We start from the raw sequence: 19,173 nt of genomic DNA on the forward strand, positions 1-19,173 counted from the left end.
GTCAGGAGGGTGAATGTTGAGTGAAGGTAGAGGAGGAGGTGAGCAGTCTCTGTACCTTTCCACCCAGCATCTGGCTTAAAACCCATGATTACACACTGCTGATAACGCCCCACTGTAATCACCCTCTGTCCTCCTTTCAGCTGCCAGGGAGGGAGACGGGTGGGATACAGTGATGGGAAGTGTATGGCCATGCACTTTGGTGGAAGAAATAAAGGTGTAGACTATTTTCTAAATGGGGAGAAAATTGAAAAATGCGAGGTGCAAATGGATTTGTGTGTCCTCCTGCAGGATTTCCTAGCGCTAATTTGCAGGATGAGTCAGTGGTAAGGAAGGCAAATGCAATATTAGCATTCATTTGGAGAGGACCAGAACATGAAAGCAAGGAAACGATGCTGAGACTTTCAAAGGCATTGGTCAGACTGCACTTGGACCTCTGTGAGCAGTTCTGGGCACTCTCTCAAAGATGTGATGCCATTGGAGAGAGTCCAGAGGAAGTTTGTGAGAATGAAAGGGTTAATGTACAAGGATTGTTTGATGGCTCTGGGCCTGTACTAGCTTGAATTTAGAATAACGAAAGGGGATTTCATTAAAAACTACTGAAAATTGAAAGGTTTAGTTAGAGTGGATATAGAGAGGATGCTTCCTATAGTGGGGGTGTCTAGGGCTGGAGGGCACAGATAGTGTGGATGTGGAAAGGGTGGAAAGGGTCTATAGTGGGAGAGAGAGTCTCGGGCCAGAGGGCACGGATCAAAATATCCATTTAGAACAGAGATGCGAAGGAATTTCTTTTGCCAGAGGGTGGTGAATCTATTGAATTAATTGACAAGGACAACTGTGACCAAGTAATTGAGTATATTTATAAAGGAAGCTGATAAACCCTTGACTAGTCAGGGCATCAAAGGTTACGGGGAGAAGGCAGGAGAATGGGGTTGAGAGGGATAATAGATCAGCCATGATGGAATGGCAGAGCAGACTCAATGGGCCGAAAAGCCTAATTCTGTTATGGTCTTATAGAGATGCAGGGTGATCTCAATTCAGAATGGCTTCTATGTCCCTTTTTCAATTCTTTCATCGTGACCTTACCTGCCTTGTGTCCATCTGGTCACCCCTCTCACAGACCTTACCCATAATTTTACAGAGTCACAGACAGCACAGGAAAAGGCCCTTTGGCGCACCTCATCCAGGCTGAACTATTCATTTACCTAGTCTCATCGACCTGTACCTGGACCATACCTCTCCCATCCATGTACTTATCCAAACTTCTCTTAAATGTTATAATCACACCGGCATTTACCATTTCCACTGGCATATCATTCCACACTCTTACCAACCTCAAAGTGAAAAAGTTCATTTCATGTCCCCTTTAAACACTTTACCTTTCCCCTTAATTACCTTTCCTCAATGGAGAAAGCCTATTTATATTTACCCCATCTATACCGCTCATTACTTTGTACACCTTAATGAAATCTCCCCTCATTCTCTAATGCTGCAGGGTATAAACCTATTCAACCTTTCACTATAACTCAAGTGCTGGCAACATCCTTGTAGAGTTTCTCCGCACTTTTACAATTTTATTGATATATTTCCTGTAGGTAGGTGACCAAAACTGCAGACAATACTCCAACATACAGTACACCAATGTCTTACACAACTTCAACATAACATCCCAAATCCTGTACGCAATACCTTGATCTATGAAGAGTAATGAGATGGAGCGTTCTCATCCATCCAACAGTGCCTCTGTCCCCTACCATCAGGCAGGAGGTACCACAGCATTAGGACACAAACTGTTCGGATGGGAAACAGCTTCTTTCCCCGCGATTACTGAACTCCCTGCCACCACCCAGGTCTCATCACGTATGAAGTGCCAGTAGCGCTACACTTTTTAATTTCTGTTGTAAATGTACCTCGTTACTTGTCAATTTATTTGTCGTCTCTTTACTTTTAGTGTGTGATTCATGTACTGTGTTGTTCATGTGTCATTTGGTGGCATACATGTGTATGGTTGTTTCATTTGGCAGTATAGATGCGTAGGGTTGAATGACATTAAACTGAACTTGAACTTGAAAAGACCTCTTTATGACCCCCTCACTGACGTACGGAGATAAATCACGAATGTGAAGCCTGCCTCTCACCCCACAGGCCCTGCTTGACCTTCTGGATGAATATTCTGGCTTCAGTTCAGATTTCAAACATCTGAGGTTTTCCCTTGCATTTAGTAGATGTTAAATCTGACTGGAACATTCATCCGAGGAGACAGAGAGACAGCTCACTTTGTGCACTGTCTGTCTCTTGATGCACTACAGCATTCAGCGGCCATTAACATGTCAAACCAGCCCATTTGATGTCTTCTGAAAGCAACAAATCTGTCGAAGTCCAAAGGATTCTAAAGCTCTTGGAGCACCTGTGTATCAATGGGCTTGAGATATTGTCTTCGGTTCTGCTCACTCATTATAAGAAGGATGTGGAAGATATAGAGAGGGTACAGAGGAGATTTACCAGGATGCTGCCTGGATTAGAGAGAATGTGGTGTGAGGACAGGTTGAGTGAGTCCATCTACATGGACACATCACTCACTCCCAGGGTCAGATACAGAGTGAATCTCCTTCCACACTGTCTCATCACACAATCCCGGAATCAGACACAGAGTGAATCTCCCTCCACACCATCCGGTTTCACACTCCCAGGGTCAGACACAGTGTGAATCTCCCTCCACACTGTCTCATCACACAATCCCGGAATCAGACACAGAGTGAAACTTCCTCTACACAGTCTCATCACACGCACTGGTAGGGTCAGAAACAGAGTGAAGCTACCACCACATTCTCCCAGGATCAGACACAGACTGAGACTCCCTCTACACTCTCCCATCACACACTCACAGATCTGTCAAATAGTGAAACTCCCCCTACACCGTCCCATCACACACACACACACACACACACCCAGGGTCATGAATAGAGTGAAGCTCCCACCACACCGTCCCATTACACACTCATGTCCCAGAGTCAGACAGAGTGAATCTCCTTCTACACCATCTCACCACACACTCCTGGGGTTAGACACAGAGTGAAGCTTCCTCCTCATCGTCCCATCACATACTCCCAGGGTTGGACAGAGTGAAACTCCCTCTACATTGTGCCATCACGCACTCACAGCTTCTCACAAAGATCTAAGCTCCCTTCCCATCACACGCTCCCAGGGTCTGACACGGACTGAATCTCCCAGGGTCTGACACGGACTGAATCTCCCTCAACAGATTTCCATCACATTCCAAGTTTGAGAGACAGAGTGAAGCTCCCTCTGCAGTGTCCCATCACACCCTTCCTGGTTCGGACACAAAGTGAATCTCCCTCTACACTCCCTTATGACTCCCTGGACCATATACAGTGTGAATCTCCCTCCACACTGTTCCACCATACATTCCCAGGTACACAGCGTGAAGCTCCCTGCACAGCGTCCCATCTCACACTCCCTGGGACAGAAACGGTGTAAAGCGCCCTTTATACCATCTTATCACACACTCCCACGTTTTGACACAGAGTGAAGCTCCCTTCATAGTCCCATCAGACACTCCCAGGGTCAGACACAGAGTGAAAGTCCCTCCACACTGTCCCATCACACACTCCCGGGGTCAGACACAAAGTGAAGCTTCCTCCACATCATCCCATCACAGGATCTCGGAGTCAGCCATAGAGTGAAACTCCCTCCACACTGTCCCATCACACACTCCTGGGGTCAGACACAGAGTGAGACTCCCTCTACACTCTCCCATCACACACTCACAGATCTGTCATATAGTGAAACTCCCCCTACACCGTCCCATCACACACTCATGTCCCAGAGTCAGACAGAGTGAATCTCCCTCCACACCATCTCATCACACACTCCCGGGTCAGACACAGAGTGAAGCACCCTCCAGTATCCCATCACACACTCCCGGGGTCAGACAGAGAGTGAAGCTCCCTCCACACCATCTCATCTCATACTCCCGGGGTCAGACACGGTGTAAAGCGCCCTTTATACCATCTTATCACACACGTTCTGACACAGAGTGAAGCTCCCTCCATAGTCCCATCACAGGATCCCGGAGTCAGCCATAGAGTGAATCTCCCTCCACAGTGTCCCATCACACACTCCCAGGGTCAGACACAGAGTGAATCTCCCTCCACACCGTCCCATCACACACTCCCGGGGTCAGACAGAGAGTGAAGCTCCCTCCAAACCATCTCATCTCATACTCCCGGGGTCAGACACGGTGTAAAGCGCCCTTTATACCATCTTATCACACACGTTCTGACACAGAGTGAAGCTCCCTCCATAGTCCCATCACAGGATCCCGGAGTCAGCCATAGAGTGAAACTCCCTCCACACTGTCCCATCACACACTCCTGGGGTCAGACACAGAGTGAAACTCCCTCCACACTCCCATCACACACTCCTGGGGTCAGACACAAAGTGAAGCTCTCTCGACACCATCCCATCACACATTCCCAGAATAAGACACAGAGTGAAACTCCTTCCACACTGTCCCATCACAGGATTTCGGAGTCAGCCATAGAGTAAAGCTCCCTCCACACTGTCCCATCACAGGATCCCAGAGTCAGCCATAGAGTGAAACTCCCTCCACACTGTCTCATCACACAATCCCAGAATAAGACACAGAGTGAATCTCCCTCCACACCATCCGGTTTCACACTCCCAGGGTCAGACACAGAGTGAAACTTCCTCTACACAGTCTCATCACACGCACTGGTAGGGTCAGAAACAGAGTGAAGCTCCCTCCACACTCTCCCAGGGTCAGACACAGAGTTATCTCCCTCCAGACTGTCACATCAACTACTCCTGGGTAAGACACAGAGTGAGACTCCCTCTACACTCTCCCATCACACACTCACAGATCTGTCATATAGTGAAACTCCCCCTACACCGTCCCATCACACACTCATGTCCCAGAGTCAGACAGAGTGAATCTCCCTCCACACCATCTCATCACACACTCCCGGGGTCAGACAGAGAGTGAAGCTCCCTCCACACCATCTCATCTCATACTCCCGGGGTCAGACACGGTGTAAAGCGCCCTTTATACCATCTTATCACACACGTTCTGACACAGAGTGAAGCTCCCTCCATAGTCCCATCACAGGATCCCGGAGTCAGCCATAGAGTGAATCTCCCTCCACAGTGTCCCATCACACACTCCCAGGGTCAGACACAGAGTGAATCTCCCTCCACACCGTCCCATCACACACTCCCGGGGTCAGACACAGAGTGAAGCTCCCTCCACACCGTCCCATCACACACTCCCAGGGTCAGACACAGAGTGAATCTCCCTCCACACCGTCTCATCACACACTCTCGGGGTCAGACACAGAGTGAATCTCCCTCCACACCATCTCATCACACACTCCCGGGGTCATACACAGAGTGAAGCTCCCTCCACACCATCTCATCACACACTCCCGGGGTCATACACAGAGTGAAGCACCCTCCAGTATCTCATCACACACTCCCGGGGTCATACACAGAGTGAAGCACCCTCCAGTATCTCATCACACACTCCCGGGGTCAGACACAGAGTGAAGCACCCTCCAGTATCTCATCACACACTCCCGGGGTCAGACACAGAGTGAAGCACCCTCCAGTATCTCATCACACACTCCCGGGGTCAGACACAGAGTGAAGCACCCTCCAGTATCCCATCACACACTCCCAGGGTCAGACACAGAGTGAAGCTCCCTCCACACCGTCCCATCACACACTCCCAGGGTCAGACACAGAGTGAATCTCCCTCCACACCATCTCATCACACACTCCTGGGGTCATACACAGAGTGAAGCACCCTCCAGTATCTCATCACACACTCCCGGGGTCATACACAGAGTGAAGCACCCTCCAGTATCTCATCACACACTCCCGGGGTCAGACACAGAGTGAAGCTCCCTCCACACCGTCCCATCACACACTCCCAGGGTCAGACACAGAGTGAATCTCCCTCCACACCGTCCCATCACACACTCCCGGGGTCAGACACAGAGTGAAGCACCCTCCAGTATCCCATCACACACTCCCAGGGTCAGACACAGAGTGAAGCTCCCTCCACACCGTCCCATCACACACTCCCAGGGTCAGACACAGAGTGAATCTCCCTCCACACCATCTCATCACACACTCCTGGGGTCATACACAGAGTGAAGCACCCTCCAGTATCTCATCACACACTCCCGGGGTCATACACAGAGTGAAGCACCCTCCAGTATCTCATCACACACTCCCGGGGTCAGACACAGAGTGAAGCTCCCTCCACACCGTCCCATCACACACTCCCGGGGTCAGACACAGAGTGAAGCACCCTCCAGTATCCCATCACACACTCCCGGGGTCAGACACAGAGTGAAGCTCCCTCTCCACCATTCCATTTCACACTCTCAAATGAGGAAATTGCATAGCCCCCTAGTTACTCTGACAAGCACATGGAAAAATTCATGAAAATGTGTGTGTATGCTTTCACAGGCACAGGAATGTGTACAAAAAATGCATATACTTGGGTATTGCCCCCCCCCCCCCACACAAGACCATCATACAGGCATACCTGTGCACCCTACAGAGCACAGACATGCAATCGCACACATGCATTCACATATACAAACACATAGACAGTCACATTCACAGAGATAAACACATGCACACAATGAGTACACAGAGACCCATGTATACACACACATGGAACATACTCACAGATACAGACAAATACACACACACAACAGATAGACACACACTCACGCACCCCGGTTTTGCTCAGTCGTTCTGGCTGAATTAGAGCGCTCTCTCTCTCTCTCTCTCTCACACACACACACACTGTCCGACATTACCAGAGCCTGCCTCCCACATCAGCACCGCACAGAAGCACAGTTGCTTAAAGGCAGGAATTCACAGCACTGATATGTGACGGGAATATCAAACGTTAATTCCAACCCAGTTTTGTAACCCGGTATATCCTAGCACGAATGCCGGGTAATCTCCGGGTCTGCACCCATCCCGTGTTAAAACCAGTCCAAACACTAGTTACCCTCGAGCGATAGCAGTGATTCCTGGCGGCGAGCTGCGGGCAAGGTGAGAGAAACCGGCGCAACTCCGCCGAAGGACACTTACCGTTCCGAGGCTGTCAAAGCCTAGATCATGGCTGGGTGTGCCGGGTGCTCAGGCAGCGCTGGGCACCTGTGCTCGGCTAGGCTCGGCGATCGTCCGCACCCTGCCCTCTTCCCCAGACATCACACGGCACGGCAGTGGGCACCGAGCAGGCCCGGCACTGGGGAGGTGGAGGGAGGGCGAGCGAGAGGGAGGCAGGCGGGGCAACAAGCGCCTGCAGATCCCACATTTCATGGGAAGGGAGGAGGGGGGCGCACAGCTCCCGATTCAAACCCGACTGACATCCACACGCAGGAAGAGCAGCCCGTTAACTCTTGGATGGCCGCTTTCCTGTGAGGGGAACCACACCCCGGTATAACACCGTAACTCCCTCAACATTATCTCCATTACAACCACTCCCCCCGCCTCTGGATGAACAGATAGGGGTGTGTCTCTGAGACACCTAGACCCTCCATTCTCGCCCAACAAACCCGCCCCCTCTCGCTTCTTCCACTCGGAGTCACGGGGCATCATAGACTGTGGGAGGGGTGGTACTGAGGAAGGGTCACACTGTGGGGGGGGTGGTACTGAGGGAGGGTCACACTGTGGGGGGGGGTAGTACTGAGGAAGGGTCACACTGTGGGGGGGTGGTACTGAGGAAGGGTCACACTGTGGGAGGGGGATGGTACTGAGGGAGGGTCACACTGTGGGGGGGGGTGGTACTGAGGAAGGGTCACACTGTGGGAGGGGTGGTACTGAGGGAGGGTCACACTGTGGGGGGGTAGTACTGAGGGAGGGTCACACTGTGGGAGGGAATACGGAGGGAGGGTCACACTGTGGGAGGGGGATGGTACTGAGGGAGGGTCACACTGTGGGGGGGTGGTACTGAGGAAGGGTCACACTGTGGGGGGGCGGTACTGAGGAAGGGTCACACTGTGGGGGGGTGGTACTGAGGGAGGGTCACACTGTGGGAGGGAATACGGAGGGAGGGTCACACTGTGGGAGGGGGATGGTACTGAGGGAGGGTCACACTGTGGGGGGGGTGGTACTGATGGAGGGTCACTGTGGGGGGGTGGTACTGAGGGAGGGTCACACTGTGGGGGGGGTGGTACTGAGGGAGGGTCACTGTGGGGGGGTGGTACTGAGGGAGGGTCACACTGTGGGAGGGGGATGGTACTGAGGAAGGGTCACACTGTGGGGGGGGGCGGTACTGAGGGAGGGTCACACTGTGGGGGGGGTGGTACTGAGGAAGGGTCACACTGTGGGGGGGGTGGTACTGAGGGAGGGTCACACTGTGGGGGGGTGGTACTGAGGGAGGGTCACACTGTGGGAGGGAATACGGAGGGAGGGTCACACTGTGGGAGGGGGATGGTACTGAGGGAGGGTCACACTGTTGGGGGGGGTGGTACTGAGGAAGGGTCACACTGTGGGGGGGTGGTACTGAGGGAGGGTCACACTGTGGGGGGGTGGTACTGAGGAAGGGTCACTGTGGGAGGGAATACGGAGGGAGGGTCACACTGTGGGAGGGGGATGGTACTGAGGGAGGGTCACACTGTGGGGGGGGGTGGTACTGAGGAAGGGTCACACTGTGGGGGGGTGGTACTGAGGGAGGGTCACACTGTGGGGGGTGGTACTGAGGGAGGGTCACACTGTGGGAGGGAATACGGAGGGAGGGTCACACTGTGGGAGGGGGATGGTACTGAGGGAGGGTCACACTGTGGGGGGGGTGGTACTGAGGAAGGGTCACACTGTGGGGGGGTGGTACTGAGGGAGGGTCACACTGTGTGGGGGGGTGGTACTGAGAGTCACACTGTGGGAGGGGGATGGTACTGAGGGAGGGTCACACTGTGGGGGGGGGGTGGTACTGAGGAAGGGTCACACTGTGGGGGGGTGGTACTGAGGGAGGGTCACACTGTGGGAGGGGGATGGTACTGAGGGAGGGTCACACTGTGGGGGGGGTGGTACTGAGGGAGGGTCTCACTGTGGGAGGGAATACGGAGGGAGGGTCACACTGTGGGAGGGGGATGGTACTGAGGAAGGGTCACACTGTGGGGGGGTGGTACTGAGGAAGGGTCACACTGTGGGGGGGGTGGTACTGAGAGTCACACTGTGGGAGGCAGTACTGAGAGAGGACCACAATGAGGAAGGGTCACACTGAGAGGGTGGTACCGAGGGAGGGTCACATTGTGACTGAGGGAGGGGTATAGTGAGGAAGCACATGTTTGCCACACTGCACTAAACCTCACCTATCCATGAACTCAGCTAATTTCTTTTAAACATTGCTAACATGGCCACTTGAACCACTACTTCTGGCATCTGTTTTCAAATACTCACCAAGCTTTGTGGGAAGAAGCAGCTCCTGATGTCCTTTTCAGCTGGTTTTTTACACACTCCCATGAGAAGCAGCTTTTATTTATTGGTTCTTACTGTGCACAGCTTAGAAGTTGTGTCTTGATAGTAGGAGGCAAAGATGACAGCAGGGTTTCAGGGACTGCTTCCTCCCCTATGGCATCAGATGTTTGAACGGACAACGAGTCACCAGACCAGCACTACCCACTACTTTTTTGTTGTCCTTTTATGCTACTTATTTAGATTTAAATATATATTACATTGTAATTTATAATGCTTTTTATTTAGTCCACTGTACTGCTGCTACCAGACCACCCTTCTGGTGAGGCACTGTAAGTCAGAGATATTAAACCCGACTGATTCTGTGGTTTGACTCCTGTGACTAGTGGTGTACCACTAGCTGGGACCCTGGCTGTTGTGGAGGTAGGAGGCAAGATTAACACACACAAAATGCTGGAGAACTCAGCATCCATGGAAATGAGTAAACTGTTGATGTTTTGGGCTGAGACCCTTTGTCGAGACTGGAACAAAGAGATAAGAAGTCAAAGTAAGAAGCTGTGGGAGGGGAGGAAGATGGAGGTGATAGGTCAATCAGAGAGGGGGAGGGGTGAAGTCAAGAATTGGATGTTGATTGGTAAAAGAGATAAAGGGCTGGAGAAGGGGGTATCTGAGAAGGAGGACAGAAAGCCATGGAAGAAAGGGAAAGGGGAAGCGCACCAGGGGGCAGGTAAGGAGATAGGTGAGAGAGAAATGGAAATAGGGAATGGTGGAGAGGTAGGGGGACAATTACTGGAAGTTTGAGAAATTGATGTTCATGCCATCAGGTTGGAGACTACCCAGACAGAATATAGGGGTGTTGCTTCTCCAACTTGAGTGTGGTTTCATCAGGGCAGTAGAGGAGGCCATGGACTGACATGTCGGAATGGGAATGGGATGCAGAACTGAAATGGGTTGCCACTGGGAGATCCTGCTTTTTCTGGCAGATGGAGTATAGGTGCTTGGTGAATGGCTTTCCCAATCTACATCAGATCTCGCTGATATAAGACCATAAGACATGGGAGCAGAATTAGGCCATTTGGCTAATCAAGTTTGCTCCACCATGCAATCATGGCTGATCCTTTTTTTCCATCTTTGGCCTCACTCCCCAGTCTTCTCCCCATAGCCTTTAATGTCATTACCAATCAAGAACTTATCAATCTCTGCCTTAAATACACCCAATGACCTGGCCTCCACAGCTGCCTGTGGTAATAAATTCCATAAATTCACCAGTCTCTGGCTAAAGAAGTTTCACTGCATCTCTATTTTAAAAAGGATGCCCCCTGACAATGTGCCCTCTTGCCCTAGACTCCCACATCTGTTCTGTCTAGGCCTTTCAGCCTTTGAAAGACTTCAATGAGATCCCTCTCAACCTTCAAAATTCTAGCAAGTACAGACCCTGAGAAATCAAATGGTCCTCATATAATAACCCTTTCATTTCCAGAATCATTCTTGTGAATTTCCTCAGAATCTTCTCCAATGCCAACACATCTTTACTTAAATGAGCCCAAAACTGTTCACAATACTCAAGGTGAGGCCTCACCAGTGCCCTATAAAGCCTCAGCATCACATCCCTGCTCTTGTATTCTAGACCTCTTGAAATAAATGGTAACATTGTATTTGCCTTCCTCACCACTGACTCTACCTGCAAGTTAACCTTCAGGGTGTTCTGCACAAGGACACCAAATCCCTTTGCATCTTAGATTTTTGGATTTTCTCCCCAGTTAGAAAATAGTCTGCATATTTACTTGTTCTACCAAAGTGCATGACTATGCATTTTCCAACATTGTATTTCATTTGCCACTTTCTTGTCCATTCTCCAAACCTGTCCTTCTGCAGTCTGGCTGTTTCCTCAACACTACCTGCCCCTCCTTCGTATCATCTGCAAATTTGTCAACAAAGCCATCTATTCCATCATCTAAATCATTGATATACAGCATAAACAGAAGCAGTCCCAACACCGACCCCTGTGGAACACCACTAGTCACTGGCAGCCAACCAGACAAGGATCCTTTTATTCCCACTCGCTGCCTCCTACCAATCAGCCAATGCTCTAACTTTGCCGGTAACTTTACTGTAATACCAAGGGCATGGATCTTAAGTTGGTAAGCAACTTCTGTGGCACCTTGTCAAGGGCTTTCTCTAAGTCCAAATATACAACATCCACTACATCCCCTTTATCTATCCTACTTGTAATCTCCTCAAAGAATTTCAACAAGTTCGTCAAGCAAGATTTCCCCTTAAGGAAACCATGCTGTCTTTGTCCTATTTTGTCCTGTGTCACCGAGCACTCCATAACCTCATCCTTAACAATTTACTGCAACAACTTCCCAGCCACTGAGGTCAGGCTAACTGGTTCATAATTTTCTTTCTGCTACCTTTCTCCTTTTTTAAAGAGCAGACTGACATTTGCAATTTTCCTGTCCTCTGACTCTATGTCAGAGTCCAATGACTTTTGAAAGATCGTTATAAATCCTCCACAATCTCCACCTCTTTCAGAACCCTAGGGTGCAGTTCATCTGGTCTGGGAGACTTATGTACCCTTAAGTCTTCCAGCTTTTTGAGCACCTTCTCCCTTGTTATCGTAACTTCACTCACTTCTCTTCCCTCTCACACTACCATATCTGGCACACTGCTAATGTCTTCCACAGTGAAGTCCAATGCAAAATGCTCTTTTAGTTCATCTGCCGTCTCCTTGTCCTCTTGTTATTATTTCTCCAGGCTCATTTTCTAGTGGTCCTATTTCCATTCTCATCTTTCTGTTATTTTTTAAGCACTTGAAAAAGCTTTTACTATCCACTTTGATACTGTTTGCTAGCTTGCTTTTATGTTTCATCTTTTCCTTCCTAATGATTCTTTTAGTTGCTCTCTGTAGGTTTTTAAAAGGCTCCCAATCCCTTGTCTTCCCACTAATTTTTGCTTTTTTATATGCCCTCTCTTTTATTTTTACATTAATTTTGACTTCACTTGTCAGCCACGGTTGTACTATTTTGCCAATCGAGTATTTCTTTGATTTTGGAATACATCTACCCTGCACCTTCCTCATTTCCCCTAGAAACTCAACCATTGTTGCTCTACTGTCATCCTTGTCAGCATCTCCTTCCAATTTGCTTTGACCAACCCCTTTTACGTGCCACTTTGATTTCCTTTACTCCACTGAAATACAACTACATCAGATTTTATTTTTCCTGATCAAATTTCAAGTTGAACTCTCTCATATTGTGATCACTGTCTCCTAAGGGTTCTTTTACCTTAAACTCCCTAATCGCCTCCGGTTCATTACACAACACTTGATCCAGTATAGCTGATCCCCTGTAGGCTCAATGGCAAACTGCTCTAAAAAGCCATCTCATAGGCATTCAACAAACTCACTCTCTTGAGATTCATTGCCAACCAGAGTCTCCCAATCGATCCACATATTGAAATCACCCATGGCTATCATAAATTTGCCCTTTTGACATGCCTTTTCTATCTCCCATTGTAATTTGTTGTCCACATCCCAGTTACCATTGGGAGGCCTGTATATAACTGCCATCAGGGTCCCTTTACCCTTGCAGTTTCTCAACTCAACCCACAAGGATTCAACATCTTCTGATCCTACGTCACATCGTTCGAGATTTGTTATCATTCATTACCAGCAGAGCCACGCCACCCTTTCTGCCTCCATTCCTATCCCTCTGATACAACGTGTAACCTTGGATATTCAGTTCCCAGCTACAACCATCCTTCAGCCATGATTCAGTGATGAACACAACATATACCTGACAGTCAATTATAGTGCAACAAGATCATTCACAGAAGGCCACACCAGGAGCACTGGACACAATGTATGACCCTGACAGACACATGGGTGAAGTGTCGCCTCACCTGGAAGGACTGTTTGGAGCCCTGAATGGTATTGAGGGAGGAGGTGTAGGAACCGGAGTGGCACTTCTTCTACTTGCAAAGAGGGAGGAGATCAGGAGGGAGATCAGTGGTGGGGGACAAATGGACAAGGGAAACCCATAGGGAGTCCTGTGGAAGATGGAAAGTAGGAGGGAGGGTAGGGTATGCTTGGTGGTGGGATCCTGTTGGAGATGGCGGAAGTTCTAGAGAATTATGTACAGGATGTGGAGGGTGTTGGGGTGGTAAATAAGTCCTGTGAGTCCGTTGGGCTCATCTACTTTATCTGGTGCTCCCGGTGTGACCTCCTATATATATGTGAGACAGTACTTCCTACAAAGCGATGCTTCACTACCAGATGAACTTAACGCCAGATGAAGAAATTTGACATGCCAACAAATACATTCAAAAACTTCTATAGATGTACCATGGAGAGCATTCTGACAGGCTGGATCACTGTCTGATATGAGGGGGCGACTGCACAGGACCAAAAAAAGCTGCAGAGGGTTGTAAATCTAGTCAGCTCCATCTTGGGCACTAGCCTACAAAGTACCCAGGACATATTCAGGGAGCGGTGTCTCAGAAAGGCAGCATCCATTATTAAAGATCTCCAGCACCCAGAGAATGTCCTTTTCTCACTGTTACCATCAGGCAGGAGGTACAGAAGCCTGAAGGCGCACACTCAGCAATTCAGGAACAACTTCTTCCCCTCTGCCATCCAATTCCTAAATGGACACTTTTTTTAATATATAGTATTTTTGTTTTTTATATCTATACAATATACTTATACTGTAATTGATTTACTTGTTTATTTATTATTATTTTTATTTTATTTATTATTTTTGTCTCTTTTCTATATTATGTATTGCATTGAACTGCTGCTGCTAAGTTAACAAATTTCATGTCACATGCTGCTGATAATAAACCTGATTCTGAGACTAAATGTAGATTGGGAGACTGCTTTGCTGAGCACCAGGAAAAGCAGGATCTCCCTGTGGCACCCTATTTCAATTCTACTTCCCATTCCCATTCCAACATGTCAGTCTGTGGCCTCCTCTATAGTCCACACTCAGGTTGGAGGAGCAACACCTAATATTCTGTCTGGATAGTCTCCAACCTGATGGCATGAATATCAATTTCTCAAACTTCTGGTAATTACTCCCCCCCCATCCACACTTCTCCTTTACCATTCCCCATTCCCATTTCCCTCTCTCACCTTATCTCCTTACCTGCCCATTGCCTCCCTCTGGTGCTCCTCTCCCTTCCCACTCTTCCATGGCCTTCTGTCCTCTCCAACCAGATCACCCCTTCTCCATCCCTTTATTTCTCTCACCAATTGACTTCCTAGCTCTTTACTTTACCCCCTCATCCTCCTCCTGTTTTCATCTACTACCCTGAACTTCTTCCTCCTCCACTCTCCTCACCTTCTCACTCGGACTTCTCATCTCTTTGTTCCAGTCCTGATGCAGGGTCTCAGCCCGGAACACCAACTGTTTACTCTTTTCCGTACTGTAGAAGCATGACTGATTATTCATTTCCATGGAACCTGTTCCTGAAACATTGAGTGTTTACTCTTTTCCATACTGTAGAAGCTGCCTGACCTGCTGGATTCCTCCAGCATTTCGTGTGTCTTGCTTTGGATTTCCAGCATCTGTAGAATTTCCTTTGTTTGTGAGGAAGCAAGACTACTCGGTTTATGGAAGCCACTTGAGCTGTTGACAGAGTGGACGGGACTATTTGGCCGCAGGGTTACATTGGCGTGCTGGTGAATTGGAATGAGAAAAGGCTGAGGGAGTTTAATCTCGATAAATGTGAGATGATGCCACTGTCAAACTTCTTTATGGACAATGAACCAACATCAAATACTTTTGCTCTCTTTTTGCACTAATTTTTGATTTATAAACATGAGAATGTCTGCAGATGCTGGAAATCCAGAGAAACACACACAAAATGCTGGAGGAACTGAGCAGGTCAGGCAGCATCCATGGAAATGAATAAACAGTCATGTTTTGGCCTGAAAACATTCTTCAGGACTGGAAAGGAAGGGGCAAAAGCTAGAATAAGAAGATGGGGGAGGGGAAGGAGGGCAAGCTGGCGGGTGACAGGTGAGACCAGATGAGGGGGAAAGGTTGGGCGGTCGGGGTGATGGAGTAAACCACTGGCAGGTGATAGGTGAGACCAGATGAGGGGGAAAGGTTGGGAGGTCGGGGTGATGAAGTAAACCACTGGCAGGTGACAGGTGAGACCAGATAAGGGGGAAAGGTTGGGAGGTCGGGGTGATGAAGTAAACCACTGGCAGGTGACAGGTGAGACCAGATGAGGGGGAAAGGTTGGGAGGTTGGGGTGATGAAGTAAACCACTGGCAGGTGATAGGTGAGACCAGATGAGGGGGAAAGGTTGGGAGGTCGGGGTGATGAAGTAAACCACTGGCAGGTGACAGGTGAGACCAGATGAGGGGGAAAGGTTGGGAGGTCGGGGTGATGAAGTAAACCACGGCAGGTGACAGGTGAGACCAGATGAGGGGGAAAGGTTGGGAGGTCGGGGTGATGAAGTAAACCACGGCAGGTGACAGGTGAGACCAGATGAGGGGGAAAGGTTGGGAGGTCGGGGTGATGAAGTAAACCACTGGCAGGTGACAGGTGAGACCAGATGAGGGGGAAAGGTTGGGAGGTCGGGGTGATGAAGTAAACCACTGGCGGGTGACAGGTGAGACCAGATGAGGGGGAAAGGTTGGGAGGTCGGGGTGATGAAGTAAACCACTGGCGGGTGACAGGTGAGACCAGATGAGGGGGAAAGGTTGGGAGGTCGGGGTGATGAAGTAAACCACGGCAGGTGACAGGTGAGACCAGATGAGGGGGAAAGGTTGGGAGGTCGGGGTGATGGAGTAAACCACTGGCAGGTGATAGGTGGAAAGGGTAAAGGGTAGGGGCTGAAGAAGAAGGAATCTGATAGGAGAGGACAGTGAATTATGGAAGGAGGATGAGAACCAGTGGAAGGTGCTGGGCAGATTAGAAGAAGGGAAGGGATAAGAGAGGGGCAGGAATGGAGAATTAAGATTGATTCAGATTAACGTTAACTTTATTTGTCACATGTACATCAAAACATACAGTGAAATACGTCTTTGGCATTAAATCAAATCAGTGAGGATTCTACTGGGCAGCCCGCAAATGTGACCCTGCTTCTGGCTCCAACATAGCATGCCCACAACTCAATAACCCTGATCTGTATGTACTTATGGGATGTAGGAGGAAACTGGAGCACGTGGAAGAACATAGAAACTCCTAACAGACAGGGACGCAAATGGAAACCCGATCTCACAGTTGCTCTATCCTGTACATGGCCATGCTGCCCAAGTGGAACACCGTAGTAAGGGGAGGGAGATAAAGTAACAGAAGCTGGAGAACTCAATGCCTGTGCCATCAGGTTGGAGGCTACCCAGATGGAATATGAAGTGTTGCTCCTCCAACCTGAGGGTTTGCTGCTCTGGGCACAAGGAGGTGTATAATGTGGCAGGGTTATAAGGTTGGAGCATGGTCTGGTAAAATTGTAAAATTATCTGTTAACATGGTGAGAGTACAGAACCCCAAGAGAAGTTGGTGTGCTGCTTCATAATTCAGAAGCATTAGTAAAGCAAAGGGAATCAAAGGGTATGGGGTGAAGACAGTGGGAGTGGGGATGACTGGAAGAATTGGATCGGACCATGACTGAATGGTGGTGCAGACTCAATGGGCTGAATGGCCTACTTCTGCTCCTATATCTTATGGTCTTATGGAAGATTATTTATTGGTAATCAGATTCAGTACAAAACTAAGGAAGTCAGCTTACTACACAGGGCACTGATGAGACATGTCTGAGGTGGTGTTATCTCAAGAAGGATGCTAACACAGAGGAGTACCACTGAATCCACAACCTCTAGACTCACTCCCAACGACTCTATAGCTCATCTTCTCAATATTATTTAGTACTTTCTTTTTCTTTTTGTTTTCTTTTGCACATCGGTTGTTTGTTTTTCTGTGGAATTTTTCATTGAATCTGTTGTGTTTCTTGGTATTTACAGTACTTGTCGGCAAGAAAATGAATCTCAGTATAGTTTAAGGTGACACATACAGTGGCATGCAAAAGTTTGGGCACCCCTGGTCAAAATTTCTGTTACTGTGAACAGCTAAGCGAGTAAAAGATGACCTGATTTCCAGACGGCATAAAGTTAAAGATGACACATTTCTTTAATATTTTAAGCAAGATTACTTTTTTTATTTCCATCTTTTACAGTTTCAAAATAACAAAAAAGGAAAAGGGCCCGAAGCAAAAGTTTGGGCAGCCTGCATGGTCAGTACTTAGTAACACCCCCTTTGGCAAGTACCACAGCTTGTAAACACTTTCTGTAGTCAGCTAAGTATCTTTCCATTCTTGTTTGGGGGATTTTCACCCATTCTTCTAGTTCTGTGAGATTCTTGGGCCGTCTTGCACACAATGCTCTTTTGAGGTCTATCCACAGATTTTCAATGATGTGAGGACTGTGAGGGTCTGTGAGTGCCATGGCAAAATCTTCAGCTTGCGCCTCTGGAGGTAGTCCATTGTGGAGTTTGAGGTGAGTTTAGGATCATTATCCTGTTGTAGAAGCCATCCTCTTTTCATCTTCAGCTCTTTTACAGACGGTGTGATGTTTGCTTCCAGAATTTGCTGGTATTTAATTGAATTTATTCTTCCCTCTACCAGTGAAATGTTCCCTGTGCCACTGGCTGAACACAGGCCCAAAGCATGATCGATCCACCCCCGTGCTTAACAGTTGGAGAGGTGTTTTTTTCATGAAATTCTGTACCCTTTTTTCTCCAAACATACCTTTGCTCCTTGCAGCCAAAAAGTTCTATTTTAACTTCATCAGTCCACAGATCTTGTTTCCAAAATGCATCAGGCTTGTTTAGATGTTCCTTTGCAAACTTCTGACGCTGAATTTGGTGGTGAGAACGCAGGAAAGGGTTTCTTCTGATGCCTCTTCCATGAAGGTCATATTTGTGCAGGTGTCACTGCACAGTAGAACAGTGTACCACCACTCCAGAGTCTGCGAAATCTTCCTGAAGGTGTTTTGTAGTCAAACAGGGGTTTTGATTTGCCTTTCTAGTGATCCTACAATCCTACGAGCAGTTCTCTCAGAAAGTTTTCTTGGTCTTCCAGACCTCAACTTGACCTCCACCATTCCTGTTAACTGCCATTTCTTAATTACATTACGAACTGAGGAAACGGCTACCTGAAAACGCATTGCTATCTTCTTATAGCCTTCTCCTGCTTTGTGGGCACAATTTATTTTAATTTTCAGAGTGCTAGGCAGCTGCTTAGAGGAGCCCATGCTGCTGATTGTTGGGACAAGGTTTGAAGAGTCAGGGTATTTATAAAGCTTTGAACTTTGCATCACATGGCCTTTCTTAATGATGACTGTGAACAAGCCATAGCCCTAACAAGCTAATTAAGGTCTGAAACCTTGGTAAAAGTTGTCTGAGAGCTCAAGTCTCCTGGGCTGCCCAAACTTTTGCATGGTGCTCCTTTCCTTTTTTTCACTCTAAAATTATACAAAACAAAAATAATACACCAATCTTGCTTAAAATGTTGAAAAGAATGTTTCATCTTTAATTTTATGACTTTTGGAGATCAGTTCATCTTCTACTCACTTAACTATTCACAGTAACAGAAATTTTGACCAGGGGGGTCCAAACCTTTGCATGCCGCTGTATATACTTTGATAATACATTTACTTTGAGCTTTGAGTGGGCCAGACAATCTGCT

The 19,173-nt window shown here is 48.3% G+C and overlaps 1 protein-coding gene across 2 annotated transcripts in view; it reads right to left on the bottom strand.

Moving 5' to 3' along the window:
- LOC132379186 (leucine-rich repeat and immunoglobulin-like domain-containing nogo receptor-interacting protein 1) overlaps nucleotides 1–19,173 on the bottom strand; it is a 569,173-nt gene that overhangs the window by 72,189 nt on the left and 477,811 nt on the right. Inside the window, exon 1 of one of the 2 annotated variants that reach the window (XM_059946861.1) lies at nucleotides 7,153–7,548. The exons of the other annotated variant lie outside the window; for it this stretch is intronic. The gene's annotated coding sequence lies outside the window, so the exon portion shown is untranslated. Of the gene's footprint in view, nucleotides 1–7,152; nucleotides 7,549–19,173 lie in introns of those variants that run through there. 2 annotated transcript variants of the gene reach the window in all.

The sequence above is a fragment of the Hypanus sabinus genome, chromosome 21 (genome assembly GCF_030144855.1).
Source record: "Hypanus sabinus isolate sHypSab1 chromosome 21, sHypSab1.hap1, whole genome shotgun sequence".
Lineage (NCBI taxonomy): Eukaryota > Metazoa > Chordata > Chondrichthyes > Myliobatiformes > Dasyatidae > Hypanus > Hypanus sabinus.